This window comes from Ptychodera flava, chromosome 16 (genome assembly GCF_041260155.1).
Source record: "Ptychodera flava strain L36383 chromosome 16, AS_Pfla_20210202, whole genome shotgun sequence".
NCBI classification, from domain to species: domain Eukaryota; kingdom Metazoa; phylum Hemichordata; class Enteropneusta; family Ptychoderidae; genus Ptychodera; species Ptychodera flava.
This window is the reverse complement of record NC_091943.1, coordinates 33673572-33695369: the sequence shown is the minus strand read 5'-3', so window position 1 is coordinate 33695369 and position 21798 is coordinate 33673572. Positions and strand designations below refer to the sequence as shown.

Here is a 21798-nt window from a genome sequence, read left to right as displayed (position 1 = left end):
TTTTTTCTCTGAAACAGCAAGTCCAAATTCCAATTCATTTGAAATGTGTTATCACAGTTCATAGGGGTGATCTCAGTCTGATTTGTCAAAATTGTTGTGAAATTTACATAATTGTGTTTTTGAGGCAATTTTTTGCCACTTTTGGTCAAAAAATTGTTTTCTCTGAAACCACAAGTCCAATTCATTTGAAACTAGGTATAGAGGTTCCTAGGTGTGATATCAGTCAGATTGCCTGAAATTATGGTGAAATGGTTTTTTCTGGATTTTGGTAAAAAGTCTTTTTCTCTGAAAGTGCAAGTCCAATTCATTTAAAACTTGGTAATGTGGACCATAGGGGTGATCTCAGTAGGATTTGTCAAAATTGTAGTGAAATTTATATAAATTATAAAGTTACACAATAACATAATGGCAAATGTACATAATTTTCATGAATTTCCATTCAAGATCTTGTTTGCTATTCTCATCTTACATTTCTAATTCATAACACTCGTGAACAAATGTTCAAAACAAATGTGGGAACAGTGTCCATGACGCTATTTTTTAAAAATACACTTTAAAATTACTCTAAAGCTTCAGCTTTCGATGCAAAAAATTTCACCAGCAAGTTGAAAGATTGTGTTCTATCTGAACTCGCGGCTTGCAGCATTTGCCCTTGTTATCTGAACACCAAAGTTAGTAATTACTTAGCAACTTGGCAGAGCATTCAGCTTTATACCAAGACATTACCAAAACAAAGTCTAGTGTGTGGGTGTGGGAAGTCTGATACAACTCAGTAGGCAGCCCCACTGAGTAAACTGATCTGTTTATGTTGGTCAAACCATTTTTGACTGGCAATATTACAAATGTAAATGGAAGAATTTTTGAAGGGGGAAGTAAATACTGTGAGTAAAACAATATAATTTGTGGTTACTTTGAGAATACGGTACATCATTCAATGCTCAACTGTGTTTGGACTGTGTAAGTGGTAAATGGTTTATAGCAACAGCCGCTTATCAGTTGACTCAGTAGGGCTACCTGCTGAGTTGTCTAAAACTCTGAAGCAGTAAAACAGACTTTGGTTTAGGCAACTCTGCTGCATATTGCTAAGTGCTCAGCCAAGTTTCAGGGTAGTTTGGTGTTCAGATTCAACTGTAACAATTTAAAATTCAAAAGCTACCTAATCTCTGCTAACATTGTAGCACTTTTGACTTGGTTTCTAGTGAGGATTATTGGGATTTTGAACAGTTAATACCTTTCATATAATACCTTTTTGTTGATGAGAGCATCACACTGCATGCCCTTGGCGGTATATTTTTTTTCTCTACGTAGCATAAACCAGTTTCTTGTTCTGCTCCCTGAAGCAGACTTGAAGGCATATTAGTCTTCAAGCCCAAGCAATGCCAACGTTTTGCTATTTTCTCAGTATTTTTCTTACATGTTTCAACTCCATTTTCTGTTCTACTATTGATACCTTACAAAAGCTTCAATCATAAGTTTCTTAAGAAAGCCTGTACATGAGTAATGGCCACTATTATTATTGACAAATGAATTTTAGTCTAGACTTTAATTCATTTTAGATCTTGTAATGTCCATGCGTCCGTCCGTTCACGCAGATATCTCAGACATGCCTTGGTCAATTTCTTTCAAACTTTGCACAAGGATATTACCCTACCCCATACAGATGCACGTCAATTAATTTGTTTCACAATGGAATTAAATTTGGCCGTGTTAGAGGACTCTTTAGTTTCACTCTCCATAGACTTCCATTTATCAGGCAGTTCTCCATAGACTCCTATGTAAAAGGTAGTTCTCCATAGACTTCTATGTATAAGACAGTTCTCTGTAGACTTCCTTGTATAAGGGCCACAAAAAATAAAAATTTACTTTCTCATCGTATTCATATTGGAAAAATGATGCAGTGACACAGTTTTATTACCTCAATTTTTAGAGCAAATAAGGCTAGAGTGCTAATTTTTTGTACACATAGCGAAGCATGGTGTCAAAACATTTCGCCACCATGTCAACTGAGGTCAAAGGTCATTGGCCTTAAATATCACACAAATTTGAATGAGCAGATAACTTAAAGGGCCAGATAGTTCATATTTGGTAGGTTACAGCACCTAATGGTTAACTGTCACATACCTTATTAAAGGGACATTATTTGTATCTTTGACCTCATATTGTTGCAAACAAGCAGTAGCCGACCATAGACAACTTCAATCCCATTTGCGTACACCTTATAGAAAAACCTTGGGTCTGAGGTTTATGGAGGTTACTGTTAACCTCAGAGTTGGCAGGTTTACCTGCGATCAGTAACCACACTGCAAACTGCTATCTTGGCCGCTGTAAGCATCCGCGTGTAAAAAAATAAACCACACAAAGTGAGAGTCAAAAGTGCAGTATTGCAGTTTCGGGATTCCCTATTACTAATCCAGTTTGCTCAGTTACATTTTGACGGTCAGTTTTTGATGGAGATCTTGACGGCCAATCCTGCTCTTAGATACACCATTCTTTACTGCTACAGAGCACATTTTAGAATGGGCATTTCAAATGCCTACCAGTACCAGCTGACAACGACAAGGCCTATAATAAATTGCAGATCTTTTTCATCTCGTTTGTTCCTCCATATGCATATGTAGACTTGCCCAAAGCCTTTGTGCATAGAAATGTGAAAACAGAGTAAAATGACGGGATATTTAACTTCAGTAGACAGTCAGGTTATTGTCGAGGTGATCGCGAAATTGAGCAATGTACCGGTACTTTGGCGACTGACACTTACATTATGTACCGGTACATTGTTGGGTGAAAGCTAACTCTGCGTGGCAGGGCTGTGCCAAACCGCTGGCAGCACCTCGGTTGCGGCGTGCAGTTTTCTCCACCAAAAACAACCCATTTTAATCCAAAACTTGCATTGAGTTTTGTTTTCAAGCATACCCACCTCGCCTTGGTACACGATTAGCCCTGCGTACAGGTCTGTGTGTTCCCAGCGTTATAGGGCGTGGAGGCCGTACGCAGGGCTTTACTCGTGTAGGTACATGATGTGCTCAGCTGCGCTTCTTACGTAAAGTCCACTTTTGGGAGTGGGTCGGAGGCACAGAGGCCGTAAGCGAACGGGTCTAGGCAACTGTAACTGTGATGTACTCACTTTGGTCGAAATGCGATTCAACTGATACAATTAATTACACGATGCACAGAGAATAACAACTTTCAAACAGATCTTGTGTGTCGAGAGATGACTCCAATCGCGAGCAGTATCAATGACTGTAGTACTCGCCCGGCGCTGTGTCACAATGTCACTGATGCTACACACCGTGCAGTGTTCAGTCTGAGTGCGATGTTTCCAGGTTCAACAAGTGATCATGTCGTGTTTGTAAAACGAACCAACGTATTGGCAAGAAAATGTCCTAAAACCCTTAAAAATTGACGAAGTTTTGCTAACGATCAAATGCACAGGAAATGCATTACTCTGTACCTGTTTCACTATTACCACAGCAATCTGACATCGATCGTTTTAGTTTTACCATTGACCCAATTGCGTCTATGGTTTCATTTGTTTCACAGTCCGTGTCATCGATACTAAATTGAAACTTAAAAGCAAATGCCCTGCTTAGTTTCACTATTTGACAGTAGTTTGTGATACGTGCATTTGTTTATGCGCCGTGTGCTCCTCGATATCCATTGTGCTGAAGTTAGTATGTAGGTCATAGGCCTTTTATGTTCCAGCTGTACTTTGATGGTTGACGTATGCGTAGTAATATTGGTTATGTGCAGGGTTCAATCATGGCGGTTGATTCAAATCGCGCTGACGCCCTTACCAACATCGAACCTTGCCGTAAAGAGCAAGAATGTGGTTTCACATATCCTTGAAGCCATCCATAGTCACAATTTAGGTCTTCCATTGATTTGACCGGGGATTTCAGTCATCGAAAAAATGAAAAAAAGTCAAAAGATACAAATAATGTCCCTTTAATTATTATGCATATGGTATCTAATTCTAGGCTAACCAATAAGGCTACAGTGCTTATTTTTGGTACACAGTGCGAAGCATGGGATCAAACCATTTCGCCGACATGTCAACTGGGGTCAAAGGTCAATGACCCTAAATATCACAAAAATGCGAATTACTAGGTAACTTAAAGATATACTGTCACCTGTTCCAATTGTGCCATAGTTACTATGCAAAGAGAAAATCTAACCAACCACAGAGTTTAAGCGGGTGGCCACTTTTTAAAAACAGCGCCCTCACATGGGCATTTTGAATACCAAGGAATGCCCCTTTGACCATACATGGGGATATTTAGATTACAGGTGATTGTATACCTTTAAAGGGCTAGATGGTTAATATTTCAAAGGTTAAAGCACCTATTGCAAATTAACATATACCTCATAGATTATGTACATACCTAATTCTAGGCTAACCAATAAGGCTAGTGCACTAATTTTTGGTGCACATGCAGACACTCTCGAATCTGGGTCCGAAATTTGCATATTTCTAAACTATGCAAATAATATGTTAATGAGGTTTGGTCATCCGCAGGTACAATCCAAGCATTAGGGGAACGCTCCATTAACTTAGAAGTACCAGACTAACCGGAGTTGGTTATCAGAGGATTAATCTCTATGTCAACATATGCGAACAGATTACCTTTTAGAGTAAACAGAACATTAGCACTGCCGGAACTACTTTTAGCATGGCCAATGCCAGTCGGCGCCTGACTTGATGATGGCTCCCCTGTCCGGCATTCAGGATTTCCGACCAGCGTTAAAAGTGCCGTCTAGCACTTGCTGTTACTTTGAGGTCATCATTTAGTTCATAAAATTGCATTAAGAGTTTACAAAAACAATGGTACTATAGAATCCCTTTCAATAAAATGCTGTTAATTAATGTACGCTGATTTTGCAAATAGAAAGCTATTTTAGCTGGTTGAGGGTACATTCACAAAGATCATTGCCCTTTGAACTAAAGTTTTCCTGTCGCACAATATCTCTGTACGATCGAAAGTAGACAACTGAAGATTTTCGCTTTATATGAATGTTTATAACCTTATAAAAGATAAAGTACGGTAGCGAAAATCAGCACAACAAAACAGGACTTTTACTAAAACGTACTCTTTCAATTTCAGTTCAGACTCAATGAGTGGCATTGCGGAAAGGTGCATGCAATGCAATGAAAGTCACTAGCAAACTTTGGTGTCAACGGATCCAGTCTTTGAATTATCAATGAACACTCACTTATTTTTCTGGTCAAAGAGCCAAAGGCTACTTGTCCATCGCAACAAGCCCCTCTGTTTGCAGCGTGTTCATTTTTAGCCAGATGCCGGCCAAATTGACCGGCTACTTCCGTATTTTGGCCAGCTACTTTTCAGCGATGTTTCGCTCTCTAGCCCCGAAATCTGGTTTTGATGATAATATTTTGATATTTTTGTTGTCTTGCAAGCCGGAGATAACATTTCAGAAGTGCCGATGTGGCTATATGTAGTCTAGCAATTTACGCCCACGAATAGCCGACCATTGCTGAATAAAGCCGACATTTGTTTCTCTCGAACGCGAAAGAGAAGAAAGAGAAAGTCGAGGCTTGAGAGCTTTGGTTTTCTGCGTAAGAGTAGGGCCTTGTCTGATGGGTTTGGTAGGTTTTTGATCAAAAGTAAAGCGACCAAACGTTACTGAGTCTCATTTTTATGTAAAACTGTGAAAGAGGCTCCCCACCTAACCATCCAACTATCTTGTGAATTTTGCATACGGTCTCTCGCTGCTGCCTCAGCTGAACTCGGCTACATACTCGGGTATGTAAATTTGGTTTTATCCCCAAGTAAAATCGTCTTGTGCAGAGTTCATAGTTTGTATACATATTCATAGTGTATATCTGCATTCTGATTGGAAGTTTGAATGCTTTCTGACCTTGCCAACGAAAACGACGCAGTGTTTAATGCTGGCGTGCAGCACTGAGAAGGGGCAAATGCGGATGTATATACACATGTGTATCATTTGTTTTAATGATCAGCCACCTTGGTGTTGGTAGTAACATGGATGTACATCCGTGGTAGTAATTGTACAGACAACAGTTTGTGAATGACAGAAAATTGATCAGGATATACATCAGTCATCGGAACTGTCTCCATCTTCTTCTTTGTCATCTTCATCTGTGTATTCTACTACTTCAATCATGTTTTCTTCAGCAAGATCATATTTGATATTGATCTCATCAATTTCTTTGATCTCCAATGCTTCTGTGGTTTGCCCTTTGTTGATTTTGTCAAAAACAATGTCATCAATTAAGCTGTCACTCTGATCTCCAGTATTGGCACAATTTAAACAATTGCACCCTGGGCCACAGGCATTATTTGACTTTGTACATTTGCAAAATTATTTTTGCACCCAGATTTTAACATTACACCCTTGGTATAGAATGCCATCCTTTCCTGTACTTGGGACAAATTTTCTGGTGAATCCCATATGGGTGATAACTTGTTACCATTGACAACATAGCCAGAGTTGTCATATCCACATAAGACAATCTGGCCCCTTTCTGACTGTGACCATGAATCAGAGATGAAACAAGTTCTGAGCCAATGGTATTTTAAAGCTGTTGGGTTTGGAATTAGATCCTCCTCCCTCTGAATTCTAACTTGGATGGTATTTCTGATTTTTTCAAGCCACTGAATATGTAATTCCAATTCAGTGTCAAATGTTTCATCTCGTTTCATGGCTTTAAACTGGTCATATGGGCTGTCATGTTGTGATTCAAACTCACTGTGATGTTTCTGGTAGTAAATAGTTCCAATTAAAAGAAAGAGAGACAGCTAGGTCTTTCTCCCAGGTGCCACACTCTGTGTCTGCAAGAGTGCCTGAGGTCGCGGAGGCAATTGCACCAGAAACAAATTCTGAATATTGGAAAAATTCTTTCTGAAATGCTGCTTTTCCACAGCTAACAAAAATGACAAAAAAGTCACAACCGGATGTGATATAGAGAGTTTGGAGACATTTTGCTCTTATGTCTTGATCAATTTAAGCAAGATCTGGATCATTTGCTAAGGCTTTAATTAATTTATTTATGTACATGTGACTGATCACCTGCACGTGCACTGAGCTGTATAAAGATGTTTCTGTCTGATAGCTCAGATGCCATCAGAGGTAATCCGATGTGGTAAACATCTGTATCTGGCGAGTATATGAGTATGTTCTTTTTTACTTAAACAGGGACATGGCGCCATATACGTGTATCAGTTTCTTCATGATTTGAAAAATATGCAGGGTATTCATGAGAAGGGTAATTTCCACTCACAATTATTGCTTTGTCTTTCTTTTGCCCATCAAAACCCCCTGCAATGACAAACTCCTTGTCAACTCCAAGGTAGGGCTTCAGAAAGTCTGGAATTTCTCCACACAGAAAATTCACCAATAACTGCTTAGTTTTTCGTCACCAAAAAAAACATCCAACTTTCTTTTGGAAGTACTGTTTGCAGGTCAATTGATTCATATATGCTGTACATTTTTTTGCTTTACCATCTCTACGTGCTCTTTCCAAATCTTTAGGACTTGGTAAAGTTTCAAAAAATATAATATTACAAATTGATCGGATCTTCAACGTTCAAAAATTTAGTTGGGAATTTACAACACAGGGCAATATAGATGGACACCAGCAAGGGATGTCAGCAAATTTTTTTATTTGCTTCTGCTTGTGACAAGAACAAGTCTAGATATGGATGTCAGCCTTACCTAAGAATACTTTCAATGATGTGTCAGTCACATTTGACCAGCATGGGTAAAACTAATCTTGTAGACAAAAATCTGGATAATTCTATGCTATAGATAAGTACTTTTAATAAAAGGGAAACCCTGATTTCTCTGCCTACACAATATGCATTTTGATTGTTATGATAATGGTTTAATATACTGTTTAACTCTTACACTGTTTAAACTTAGTAAACCAATCACCAGATAAATGAGTACTGGTATTCTTATTTCCATTTTGGTAGGGGCGGATTGTTCTGGGGAACACCATAGGATAAACTCTATGATTAAATTAATTCATTGTTTGATTTACTGCACAAGTTTGATGAAATTCTCAATTTTCCATGTTGTCAGCACACTTGTAACTGTGGAACAAACCACAAAAATAAACAATTTAAGACTTCACTGGACACAAATAATGACACCACTGCTCAAGTGTCATCAGGCTAGACTGACAAACTGAATCAATATTGAGCATATCATGCTAAAATACAGCAGCTATAATACTAAAAAATTCTGAAATCTTATGAATTTATGTAACTCAGAACTGCAAAGTAACAACAAAACCAACATCTTGTGCACACCATTGTTTAAAATAACAGTGACTGACAGGCAACAATAACAAAACAGTAAACATGGAATTTAGCCATTTTCATATTGGCCATTAAAGGGACAAAGTCACTCATTTTTGACCAAATTTTGGTCATATATATATATATATATATATTATATATATATATATATATATATATATATATATAATATATATATATATATATATATATAATATATATATATATATATATATACACAATCGGGTCACACAGGTTTCAAGTAGAAACTAAAATGTCATTACACTATGTGTTTCACATTATTGTGATCTTCAGACGAGAATGATCAGTTATTCGACGTGGCAAGCCTTATGTTAGAGGCTAGTATTTAGTACATTTTCCAGTATTTCCTGATTAAAGATTGATATACTTGCCTGATCATCATGAGAAACGTCTGCTTTCTATATTCTACATTGCATGGTTACCGATAGGGGAAAATGTGTAAAGCAAGCCAATTCTGATTCTATATAAAGTTTAAAACAGTGGAATGCCTTGACAAAAAACCCATCTTTTATTGCAGGAAAATAATAATAAATATTGAATTTGAATCAATGTATGTCTGTTGCTACTTTTTTGTTTTCAAAAAAATATAATTGAAATCAGGGAACTGGAATATAGGTTTTTGAATACTGTGTTAGATTTCTGTTCCTTTGAGATTTTAATTTATAAAAAAAAAACCTGGAAAAGTAATCCCCAAGTGCCACCAAATAACACCATTTTAATCTCTTTTTTTTCAAAAGCTCCTGCGGCAGGAGGGGGACACCCCCTGACCTCCCCCGCGACCAATTTTGCTGTCGCTTGTGGCACTTTGGCATCACAACCTTCGCCCTCTTTTAAAAAATCTTATAGAGAACATTGCATGTCATCAGAGCACTGGATACAGACATATACATCAGCCCCTGTCACAGCCAAGGAACCTCTTTCCAACACAGACCTGTATCACAGGGTTTAATCAGGGTCTGTACAAGGCCTGTCACAGCAGCAATCCATTTTACAGTATAGATATTTAACTTTCCATTCTTTTTATTATTTTTTTTTGAGGGGGTCACTCAAAATTTCTGTAGCAGAGAGGGGGGTTACTCAAACATACATGTCATGGTTGGCAGGGGGTTACTCGAAATTTTGGAGTTTCTAAAGCAATTCCTCCGATCCCCCAGACTGTAAATAATGACGGCTCCCTTAGTGTAGTTGAGCCACTATATGAGTCAATATAGTCTGCCAGTATGAAGTGCAATGGATATACACATTCTGTTGCAATATATGAAAGGTGACACAAATTATAGAACACCTGTAGCATACGCTTATGTTTGTTTAATGATGTTGGACTGTAAAACCAAAGATAGTGTTCACCCAAGCTGAATGATTTCCTATGTAGATCAGATCTTTCACTTTTGTTCATTGTAATCTAAAATAAGAAATTTACAAAACTGGATTTGTGCTGGTAACAGCATCATTGATTTGAAGCTGTGATAAATCAGCAGTTTCATACTTTTCAGAGAAACTGTCAGCCTGTTTGTATACTCTGCTATTAATGTCATCAGCTACAGCCAGTAACATGTTTGTAAAGCTTGGAGACTGATCTCTTGTTGTCTTTATAAGATTTTGCTCTATTTACTTGCATGTGTCCTCATGTTTGTCAACCAATTTTTTGTGTGAAAGTAGTGCAATGCATATGGAGCATGTCAGTTACATTTGCTCCCAGACGCGAATTAGAGTGCCATATTTTGCATTTACCCTATACCCAGTACGTAGAGATGTAAATTGAATATGGCCATCAAATATTTTTGCCTATTCCATTCTGAAGAATGTATTTGATTTACTAGTATAATACTGCAAATCTTGTTCATGATCACCTTTGATCCATACATTTATCTTACAATCTCACAATAGAGATCTCTAGCCTCTTGAAGAAGGACAGACTCTTTTTTAATAATTTTGGCCCAATAAAAAGTGACATTTTGTTCAGGGCTATATCAGTGATATCAGTTGTATTTTTGATACTGGAGGCAATGTCTTCAATGACTTGCTAAAGGTCATTATAAGTCTCGAGAGATTGCACTTGATGTTTTTTTCATTTTTTCAACAATGTGGTAAAGTTGCATGTAACATTTTCCACACAGTTGACTTTTTCCATCAAAACTAAAATTCATGTAGTCACCATGATCATGGGTGAAGCCATTGATTAAGTCAACATTTGACGGAAACCGCACATTCGATGTAATGCGCTTTCTACAATCTGGCATGCTGCAGTATTTTCAGTTTTTTTCCATCCATTTATTGTAGTGTTCTGGACAAAGACACACTATGTCAGGAACAGAAGTATCGATATCACTGGAGTAGAGATTAAACTGTGTGAGAAAGAGGTTTTTGTCATCAACATCAGTGGAGTGTAAACCTGGGCCAGTTAAAGTACAGATAAACAATTGGCCTCTGTGACATCAATTATTGGTGCTTTCTCATCATCCCCTCCATCTCTTCCAGAAAATTCTTTATCTATATAAAGCTAGGCGACACGCATTGCAGAAACAATACTGTTCATTCATGCCCCTAGATTTAACCAGCTCGGACATATTCCTCTGGTTTTCCCACAACATGGTACCATCTGTTTGTTTTTTTATCCCACATTTACCACATGGACCACACTTATTCTTATCTGGATGAGCTTTTGCTTTATGTGACCTCACACCTCCAAGTCCAGAGATATTGATCAAAAACACTTTCTTGTGCAATGTGTGTGACTTGAAACAGCAATACAATGGCTGGTCTTCTGAGAATAACTTAAAACTATGGTAGTCTCCTGTAAACCGAGACTGTGGGCCACCTCTTTCTGAATATCACATGAAAGCGATGATTTTAAAGGAAGAATAAATTCGTTGCCTTCTAGCACAACAGTTACATGGTGCTTTTCAAATTTGTGGCATCTTTTTAGCACATACTGGCCAATTCTGGACAACCGTATTTCAATATCAGAGAGCAGGCCAATGTTACTTTTACTTTCCATGACATAACTGCATCAATCTTTTTTCAACAGTATCATTTCTTTGACAATGAATGTGTTTTTTGTGCACTGAGCATCCTGTTGGAAACTTAAAACCCCTTGACTATGGAGTTTCTGACAATGTGAAACAGCTTTTGAAATCTTGACCCAGGCTCTGTGTACACTGTTTAGATGTTTTTTCAGGGACAAAGAAATATTCACATGGTTCAACCTTTGTGCTGTTGCATATTGCAGTATTTGAGTCACAAATTGGCAAAAAATTTAATATGCCACTTTTGCGATTGGCCTGTAATATTATTAAGTTGCCCTCCATTAAGTAAGACTTGCTGCCGCAAGTTTTACTTCTGTCAGGGGCAACCTTCCATGCTCTGTGGCATATGGCATACCGTAGTTTATGCAACTTCTCAAAAAACATCCTTACTTGCACTGCTTTCTTATTTGTCAAAACTATGACAAATGATTTCAAAGTACGTGAATTTCTTGTGGCCAAACTTTACCATAAACTCAAACTGTTAGTAAACATAGATACAGGTACAAAATACCGGTGAATATTGTAAGCCATGTGCCATTGCCAGAACGGGCTGTGGTAGGTTAGCAGCCACAGTATATCTGCAACAAAATGTAAAGACACTTGTATTTCGGAAACTGGATCATACTTAAACAAACAAAACCATCATTATATATATTCTTGATCACAAATTTCGCTCAAAAAATAAAAGATTACAACAACTGGGATACTGAAAATACGCAATGATATGTGATACCAACGCGTCTCAAGCTGTTTGCGTGTGCATGGCCACCATATTTATTGGATTTAACGGTATTTGACACCGAACAGACCTCATTTCAAAGGCGTGTTAAGTTCATATTTGTCTGTTTTGAACACCAAAACTTTGCAGAAAATCATAGTCATGAGATTCAAATCCTCCAACCAAACCTGGTTGCAAATTGAATTAAATGTCTTGCCAACGCAAGCGACGTAGTGCTGTATAAGGCGAGGTCAACATGTCTACAAAAATCGTATCTGGTGATTTCTATAAAAGATTTGCCCTGATTGTTGAAAAAATTTACATAGGTCACGACTGGAGGCAATATAAATGGCAAGGATATGGAAAATTTCCATAAATACTAACCTTTTGCAGTGTTTTTCGCCGATTTTTTCTAGCCGTGAAAAATGGTGTAACGGTCATCGAAACTAAAGAGAGGGCACCCTTCATTTGAAGGAAATCCCTTATTATGCATGAAATGAAGGACCCAACTTCGAGAGTGCGGAAGCGTAATGGATCAAACCGTTTCGCCAATATGTCAACTGGGGTCGAAGGTCATTGACCGTAAATATCACATAAATGTGAATTACTAGGTAATTTAAAGGGCTAGATGGTTCATATTTGGTAGGTTATAGCACCTTATGATGAACTGTCATACACCTCATCAATTATGCTGGGGTCAAAGGTCATTAGCCTTAATATCACATAAATGTGAATAATTAAATAACTAAAAGGACTAAATGGTTCATATACCGGTATGGCAGGTTAAGGCACCTAATGGCACACTATCATATACCTCATTAATTAGTCCCCACAAACGAACTCCAGGGACTTATAGATTGAGTTCCGTCTGTAAGTCCGCACACATGCATGCCTTCCCCTGTTCACGCAGATATCTCAGACAAGGCTTGGTCAATTTCTTTCAAACTTTGCACAAGTATAGCACCAGACTCCATACAGATGTACGTTGATTTAATAGTTTCACAATATGACCCAAGATGGCCACCTAGCAGCCATTTTTTTACAAGTTTTTCATGTCTTGAGCCGTAACCAAGACATGTGTCAACTGATTTCTTTCAAATTTGGTGCAAGGACATTAACCTATGTCGTACATATGCTTGTAGATTTTTCTTCTGATACAATCCAATATGACCGCCCAGTGGCCATTTCATTACAATTTTTTCATGTCTTGAGCCATAACCCAGTGTGTCTCAACTGATATCTTTCAAAATTGGTACAGGGACATGGACCTATGTCATACATATGCATCTCTATTTTTGGTTAAAATACAATCCAATATGCCCTCCAGGCAGCCATTTTGTTACGATTTTTTCATGTTTCCAGCCGTAACCCACAGCGTAACCCAAACATGTCTCAACTGATTTCTTTGAAGTTGGTACAACGACATACCGGTAGACCTATGTTATACATGTTCATGTTGATATTTATTGTGATACGACCTAATAGAGTCACCAGGCAGCCATTTTGTTACGATTTTTTCATGTCAGAACCCTTTTCCTGCCAAGTCCATATTTCACCATCAGGTCAAGATGGTTAAAATTAATGAAACACACATATGGTGTATTTTTAACATAATACTGTACATTTGAAAGCTGTTGAAAACATCAATACTATAAACTTGATTTTTTTTACTAAAGATGCTATAACAGACCAAGCCAAGTGTGTGAAAATACTTCATGTTTTTGGCTCAATACCGCTTTTTACTGACTTGGCTGATGGGGAAGTAATATTTAGTCTTAATACTGTCTGGCAGGAAAAGGGTTAAGCCATAACTCAGACATGCCTCAACTGATTTCTTCCAAATTTGGTACAAGGACATTAACCTTTGTAATACATGTACCTGTCAATTTTGTTGTCATATGATGCAATTAATAGCTGCCAGCTGGCCATTTGTTATGATTTGTTTATGCCTTTAGCCATAACTCAATACGTCTCAACTGATTTCTTTCAAAATTGGTACAAGGATATTAACCTGTGTCATACATTTTTATGATACAATCCAATCACACTTATTTATTGATGCCTCGACATGAAAACAATCACTGGATTCACAGTACATTGCTACACCTTATACAGACTTCATTTGAATGCTCTATGAAGACTGATGTCACAATTCTGAATGGGGACTATGTCATTGACAATGACTTCAACAATAACAATGGTGATTACTACAGAATGGGTGTGTTGATAAATTACATCAAGCAATTGTTTGCAGAATACAACAAGAGGCCACTGTTATAATACACACAAACTGAGACAATACACCTTGAAAGTTTTTCAAGAGTTACTGGGCTTTAATCTTCTTGACACAGATCAGGTCTGAAAAATCATCATTCCAGATTTGATGGCATTTGTAAATGAGAACAACGAAACTAATACATTGACACAACATATGTTGACTTGTAAAAAATTGGGTATGTTGGAATTCACTATGGAGGAGAACAAGAAAATGGCATTGCCACACACACCCACAAAAACTGCAAATACCAAGCAATTATAGGTAGTGGCCTGCCTGTTAACTTGATAAGAAAAATAAGTGCTGCCCTGTGCTCTACTTTGTGAGGACTAGGCGCCATCTGCTTCCAATGGTAACAGAATTCACGTATTTTAACTTCAGTGCCTTCAAAAATAACAGTGTAATTGATTCTAGCACTTATAAATTGCTTTGATTGATTGATTGGTTGATTGATAGATTGATTGATTGATTGACATATCAATTGACAGCTAAATACTTCCATAAAATACAGGGATATACAGAATCTGTGGCAGTCATATAATTGGAAATTAATTTGTGACAGTATGATTTATCACTCTCAGATATTTATGATTACTGTCGGAAAGATGGCAATAAGAAATTAAGATTTCATCTTGAATATCCTTTGTATACGGCTAGTTTTCAATCGGGTCCGAACCCACAACATACGGCATCAGTCACCTAGCAGAGAGGCCACAGAGAGAGCCGCTCGCTAGTGCAAATTATCTGCAAAAAGCAAGTTCAGTATTATGTGTTGCATGGTCTTACATGATGGTGCTCTTTCCTATGATTATTAGTTGCGAGTGAGAATATGCAAAGGAACACTATCCACCCAGGGAGTCATATGGAGTCCTCTGCAGAAAAGAACAAGAAGCAATGTGAACATGATGAAACTTCTGAAGGTCAGTGATAGTCAATGATATACTGACATATATGTACCTGTAACCAGTAAACATCTATTGGATGACTTGCCATGAAGGTGACATCACAAATCTGTTCCTTGAGCATGTAACAGTAGATCAACAGAACATCATGTGCATAGCATAGAGTTTAATATTATTTGATTGTCTTCCTTGTGTAATACCTAGGGGGAAAATAGCTTTCCACATGAACCTGTGACCCCACAACCGTTAAATCAGCTAAAGACAAACAGATACTGGTGTGCAACATATTGAGCTGCCTTGTGGGGTTTGTTTGTATTTATGTAGGGATTGCGTTAACCCCAAATTTTGCTTTACAGACTCCCGATTTCGCACTAGGACCCCTACAACATTTTAGTGAGGAAGGGTCCCATTCTTCAGAGAAATACAGATATTTGAATTTTGTTGAGGCCTAATTTTATGAACCATTTTCTCTATATTTCCTCACTATAGTTCGAAAAAAGCCTGTTGGCCAGTAAGTACCGTGAACTGAAGCAGAAGGAGCCGCCATTGACAGCTATTTCATGTCTCACATCAGAGATAATTAAACAGTCACAAAGGCCGAAGCTGAACATTATGCTTAGCAAATGAGAAAGTTCTCAGCAACAGAAATTTGAAATTGCTGCAATGGCATGTAAAAAGCAGAGCAATAGCATATAGGAAAGCAAAGAAAAAATTGTAGAAGACGTATAATGATAGCTGTTTTGCTTTCAGATTGTTAGATTACCTTGACACTGAGTTTCTGTATGTAAATGTTTTTCAGAGTTAATATTGTGGAGTTACCCCATGAGGTTAACCACATGGTAAATTCTGTTGCTTTCGGTGTGTTCGAAGACAAACTTGACATTTTTCTGATATAAAAAGTGAAGATATGGTACCATATATATTTTTCTTTTCGAAATTAGACTTTTTAGAGTTTCCTCATGAAGGTTCTTTTTGGCCATATCAAGAACCCAACAAAATTTGGAATTTGACAAGCAATGACTCTCATAAGGTAACTCCAAAAGTGTAACTTTGAAAAAAAGATATGAAATACCGTATTCTTCACTTCTTTTCTTTCAAAAATATGCAAACAGGTTGTCTTTGAACACATCAAGACAAATAGTGTTAGGAATTTACCATGTGATGAATATCTTAAAGCAACTCCAAAATTTTAACTTTGAAAAAATGTCAACATGAATCACTATTAGTCTTCAACTTGTTATCTTCCAAACATTCCCAACAGTTTCTCTTTGAACACAGCAAAACCAACAAAGTTAGAAATTTTATATGTGATGAACGTAATGAGGTAATGAAAAAACTGTAACTTTGAAAAAAAAGTATGTGAAGTGCCATACTCTTCACTTGTTATCTTTCAATAATGTCCAAACAGGTTGTCTTTAAACACAGCAAAACCAATAGAGTTGAGATTTACCATGTGGTGAACCTCTTGAGGTAACTCAATAATTTTTATTTGGAAAAATATGTTAACTTTTCACTTGCTATCTTTTAAACATGCCCAAACAGTTTGACTTTGAACATATCAAAACCAACAGGAGATAGGAATTCATAATGTGATTATCTCATGGTGTAACTCAAAAATTATTATTTTTCGGGTAAAAATACATGAAGTACCATATTCTTCGTATACTACATTTGTTAGCTTTCAAAAATGTCCACAGTTTGTCTTTAAACACATCAAAAGAGTTCATAATTTACCATGTGATTAACCTCATGAGGTAACGCCATAATATTAATTCTTGACAAAATGTTTACAGCAGATACCATACACTTCATCTGTTATTTTTCAAAATTTCAAAATCCCACCACTTTGTCTTTGAACACAGCAAAACAACTGAGTTAGGGTTTTACCATGTGATAACCTTATTAGGTAACTCAATAATTTTAACTCTGAACTAAAATGTTTACATGAAGTACCATACTTTTCACTCGTTTTTTTTTAAATGTTGTAAAAGTTTGTCGTTGAAAACATCAAAACCAACTTATCTTTTCAAATTTCAGAAGGTCAAATGATTTGTCATTGAACACTGCAAAACCAACAGTGTTAGTAATTTACAACGTGTTGAACCTCATGAGGTTATTCGAAATTTTAACTTTGAAAAGAAAATGTTTACCAGTGGCACTATAGTCTTCACTTGTTATCTTCCAAAAAATTATAAACAGTTTGTCTTTGAACACATCAAAACCAATAGAGTTAGGAATTTACCATCTGATATACCTCATGAGGTAACTCCAAAATCCTAAGTTTGAAAAACAAAATATGTGAATACCATCTTCTTCATATTCTACATTTATTATCTTTCAAACTGTCTGAACAGTTCGTCTTCCACAAAGCAAAACCAACAGAGTTAGGAATTAACCATGTGATGAACAAAATGAGGTACCTCCAAAAATTTGAATTCTGATTAAATGTTTAATTTAAGTACTGTACTCTTCAATTTTTTCTCTCAAAATTGTTCAAACGCTTTGTCTTTTAACACAGCAAAACCAACGTTTTCAGGAATTTAGCATGTGATGAGCCCTCATGTGGTAACTCACAATTGATAACATAGACAAAAAATATATGATGTACCATACTCTTCACTTTTTTTCAAATAGGTTGTTTTTCACATGTAAAACAGTTTTGAGAGTTACATTTAGCCTTATCGAATTCTTGTTCCTTCATTTTTATGTATTAGTTTTCATGGAGTTGATGAAGTTTTTATAGCTTACTTTTGCTTTACCAATGTGAGCTTATTGTATAGGCTGAAGTTGGCATCAGTATGTATGTATGTCATGTCTGTCCACTCAAATAATTTGAGAACCGCAGTACCTATAGACTTGATATTTGGAGTGTGAATGCAAGATGTGTAAACGCCCGGATGATATTTTCGTTTTGGTGATTTCTTCAAAAATATGCAAATTAGATTTTAAAAATGCCATTTTTGGTAAAAAAGATTCTTCTCTGTTATCGCAAGTGTGACTCATTTGAAACTTGGTATTGAGGTCCCTAGGGGTTACATCAGTCAGACTTGTTCAAATATTGTGATTAAATTGCATAATTGTATTTTTTGGGCAATGTTTCCCATTTTTGTTAAAAAAATCTTCCTACTGAAACCATAATTCCAATTTATTTCAAACTTGGTATGAAGGTTTCTTCGGGTGATCTTAAGTCGGAATTGATGATATTGTGATGAAATTTGCATATTTGTAGTTTTGGGGCAATTTTTCCCTTGTTGGTAAAAAAAAATCATCTCCTCTGAAACTGCACTCTAATTGGTTTTAAGCTTTGTATGTAGGTTCATAGGGGTAACCTCTGTCTTATTTGTTTGAAGTGTGATGAAATTTGCATAATTGTATGTTTGGGCACTTTCCAATTTGTGGTTTTAAAACTCTTCTTTGAAACCACTGGTCCAATTCATTTGAAACTTGGTATGGAGGTTCCTAGGGGGGTGTCATCATTTCAATTGTCCTATATATCACAAAGGGTCTATATTGGTCCCAAGGCCGCTTGTCCACTTAAGTATGTACACTGATAGTTGATAACACCTTCCAATGTGACGTGCCTCCCATGCCCAGTGCCAAGGATAAATGATATTAAGCTTCTAGGCCAGATGTCATCTTTATGAATAGTTCAAATCAGCTAGTTAACGTTCATCAGTACCCACACTTTGATGTGTCTGCAAGAACTTTTCAGGATACAAAAGCTAGGTTGATCGTTTATCTCACTCTCGAATGTACCAATTTAAAACATGTGAGCACAGTGTCCCTGACACTATTTTTTTAGTCCCCGTGGATGAAGTCCGGCGGGGACTTATAGATTGGGTCCCGTCCATGTGTGCGTCTGTCCGTGTGTGCATCCGTCCGTCCGTCCGTCATCAACAGTTTCTCAGACACTGCTGAACCAATTTTGTTCAAACTTGGCACAAAGGCATAGCACTATGACCTACAGATGCACATAGATTTATTTTGCGATACAATCCAATATGGCCACCAGACGGCCATTTTATTAGAATTTTTTCATGTACAAAGCCTAACTCAGACATGTTTCAACGGACTTTATTCAAGTTGGTACAAGGACATTAACCAATGTCATAGATATGCACATCAATTTGTTTTGTGATACGATCCAATATGGCCGCCAGGCGGCCATTTTATTTACGATTTTCCATGTCCTGAACTAAACTAGACATGTATCAAGCAAATTTATTCAAAGTAGGTACAAGGACATTGACTTATAGTATACATATGTACTTCGATATAAATATGTACTTTGATTTGTTTCTCGATATGGTCCGATATTGCCGCATGGTGGCAATTTTGTTATGGTTTTTTTCATGTCGAGAGCCATGACTTTGGCAAGTCTCAACTAATTTTATTCAAAGTTTCTACCTGGACATTGACTTATGTCATACATATACGTGTTGATTTTTTAAACAGTAAGATCAAATATCGCTGCGTGGCGGCGGTTACGATTTTCTCATGTAGTGAGCCATAACTCAGACATATTTCCACCAGTATCATTCAAAGTTGGTACAAGGACATTGACATATTTCATACATGCTCGTCAATTTGTTTCACATCATGTAGCAGTATCATGTCAATTATTGAAGTTTCATAATTAGGCTGATATGTAAAGAAATACTGCATTAAATTTCATGAAACTTTGTACAGATGTTAAGGTCACATTGCTTTAACAGTGAAAAAGACATTTATCAGTGTCATTTTAATTAGTTTGTAATTGCATATGTAATGAACTTTCCTAATTAGAGTGATATATCCACAGATACAACGTCAAATTAGATGAAACTTGATACAGATGTTGATCTCATAGTGTTGTAAATACTGCATTAAACTTTATGAAATATGGTACGGTGATAATCTATTAGTGTTAGGATAGTATGAAAAAATGTTTTGCAACATCCTGTCAACTAATTCCCGGTTGACTCATTTAATGACCTTAGGATAGTGGCCTTCATTGTTTTTATGTTTTTCATTACCATGGAACTCATTCTTGGCCATTGAGTGCCATCTGTATCAAAGTATTTTTATCACAGGACCTGTAATCAAAGTACCCATTAACAAGTGGGGACTGTGTCATCAACGATGACTTGTTCCAAAACAGAAAAATTACGGCTGTGAAAATTTCTTTCTTCGTCGGCAATTTGCAGTAAAAATATATGATTAATAGTTATTCATGTTTATACCAGTATATCCTGATATTGTTTTTCAAGTACAGCCAAAAGAAAAGTTTGTTTCTCATCCTCATTCATGTCAATATAGATCTGCCAGGTGAACCTTTTATTTCTTCATCTCAAGAGGAAAATTTAAGTGAAAAAAAGCTGTACAGATATCTCACTGTTATATTGAGCTGTCAAAATTATGCATTAGTGCACAAAAAAATCAAACCACAGAACTGTTGCTGTGCAACAAAATCCCGTTAGGCATCACTGCTGTGCATATATTGCTGCATTCATTCCTATGTTGTTTTCATGCTTTTTGTACGTTCTTGTTGGTTGAAAAATAAAAAAAGTTAGAAAACTATGTTGCTGCATCATTTTTTGCTCACGTGTTCACACGTGAGCATATGGTTTAGCTATGTCTGTCTGTGTGTATACACGATATCTCAAGAGCGGCTGAAAAGATTTCAACTAAACTTGATACACATGTTCAGAACCAAAATGGCTAAAACTTACAAGGTTTTGTGAAGCTATCACAGTTTTAATTTTTCTGATACGTGGTTGTGTATGGGAAGCATGATGACTATAGTGTTATATTGCAAGATTTACTGCACCAATCACCTTGAAACTTACCATGCCAGCTATTATCTGAATAGCAATATAGCTCAAGAAGCATCATGCCAAATAATTCTTATTGAGAAGTGAGACATTGGGCAGTATCATGTTAATTACAAGCTAATTTGCATATTTAACAATTTAACAAATTAGCACTGTAAATCAGGAACTTGTACTCTAAACTCCACGAAACTTGCTGGTGCTATTGTTTGTGTACATATAAAACTGTATCAAGAGACATTTCATAGTTTATAATTAACCTCAAGCTAATTTACATATTTAATGGGATTATGTAATTAGCACTCAAAATCAAAAACCTCTGAACTCCATGAAGTTTGTTAGAGATATTATTTGTGTAAATATTAAACTGTATCTAGTGACTTTGTTACAGGTTTTTATCAACTACAAGCTAATTTGCATATTAAATGGGTTTAAGCAATTACCACTTAAATCAAGAACCTTTACTCCGAACTCCATTTAACTTGCTTGAGATATTATTTGTGTACTTATTAAACTGTACAATAGACTTTTCACAGTTTTAATCAAACCCTTGCTTCTGACGCCATGAACTTCCTGTCGATATTGTTTGTGTACATAGTTAACTATATGAGAGACCTTTCACATTGCAAATCAAGAGTTTGTGCTCCAAACTCCAGAAAACGCCAGAATATTGTTTGTACCTATCTAAAACTGTATGAAGAGACTCTCCAAAGTTTCCTATCAACAAATTGCTATTTTGTATT

General features: G+C 36.6%; 1 long non-coding RNA gene across 4 annotated transcripts in view; it reads left to right on the top strand.

Moving 5' to 3' along the window:
- LOC139114651 (uncharacterized) overlaps nt 1-18485 on the top strand; it is a 79625-nt gene extending 61140 nt beyond the window's left edge. For 3 of the 4 annotated variants that reach the window (XR_011547918.1, XR_011547920.1, XR_011547919.1), the window contains exons 4-5: nt 15159-15263; nt 15735-15933. This is a non-coding gene — a long non-coding RNA (uncharacterized lncRNA). Of the gene's footprint in view, nt 1-15158; nt 15264-15734 lie in introns of all 4 variants that reach the window. The other variant, XR_011547917.1, reaches the window with a different exon arrangement.
- Nucleotides 18486-21798: the final 3313 nt, after the last annotated feature.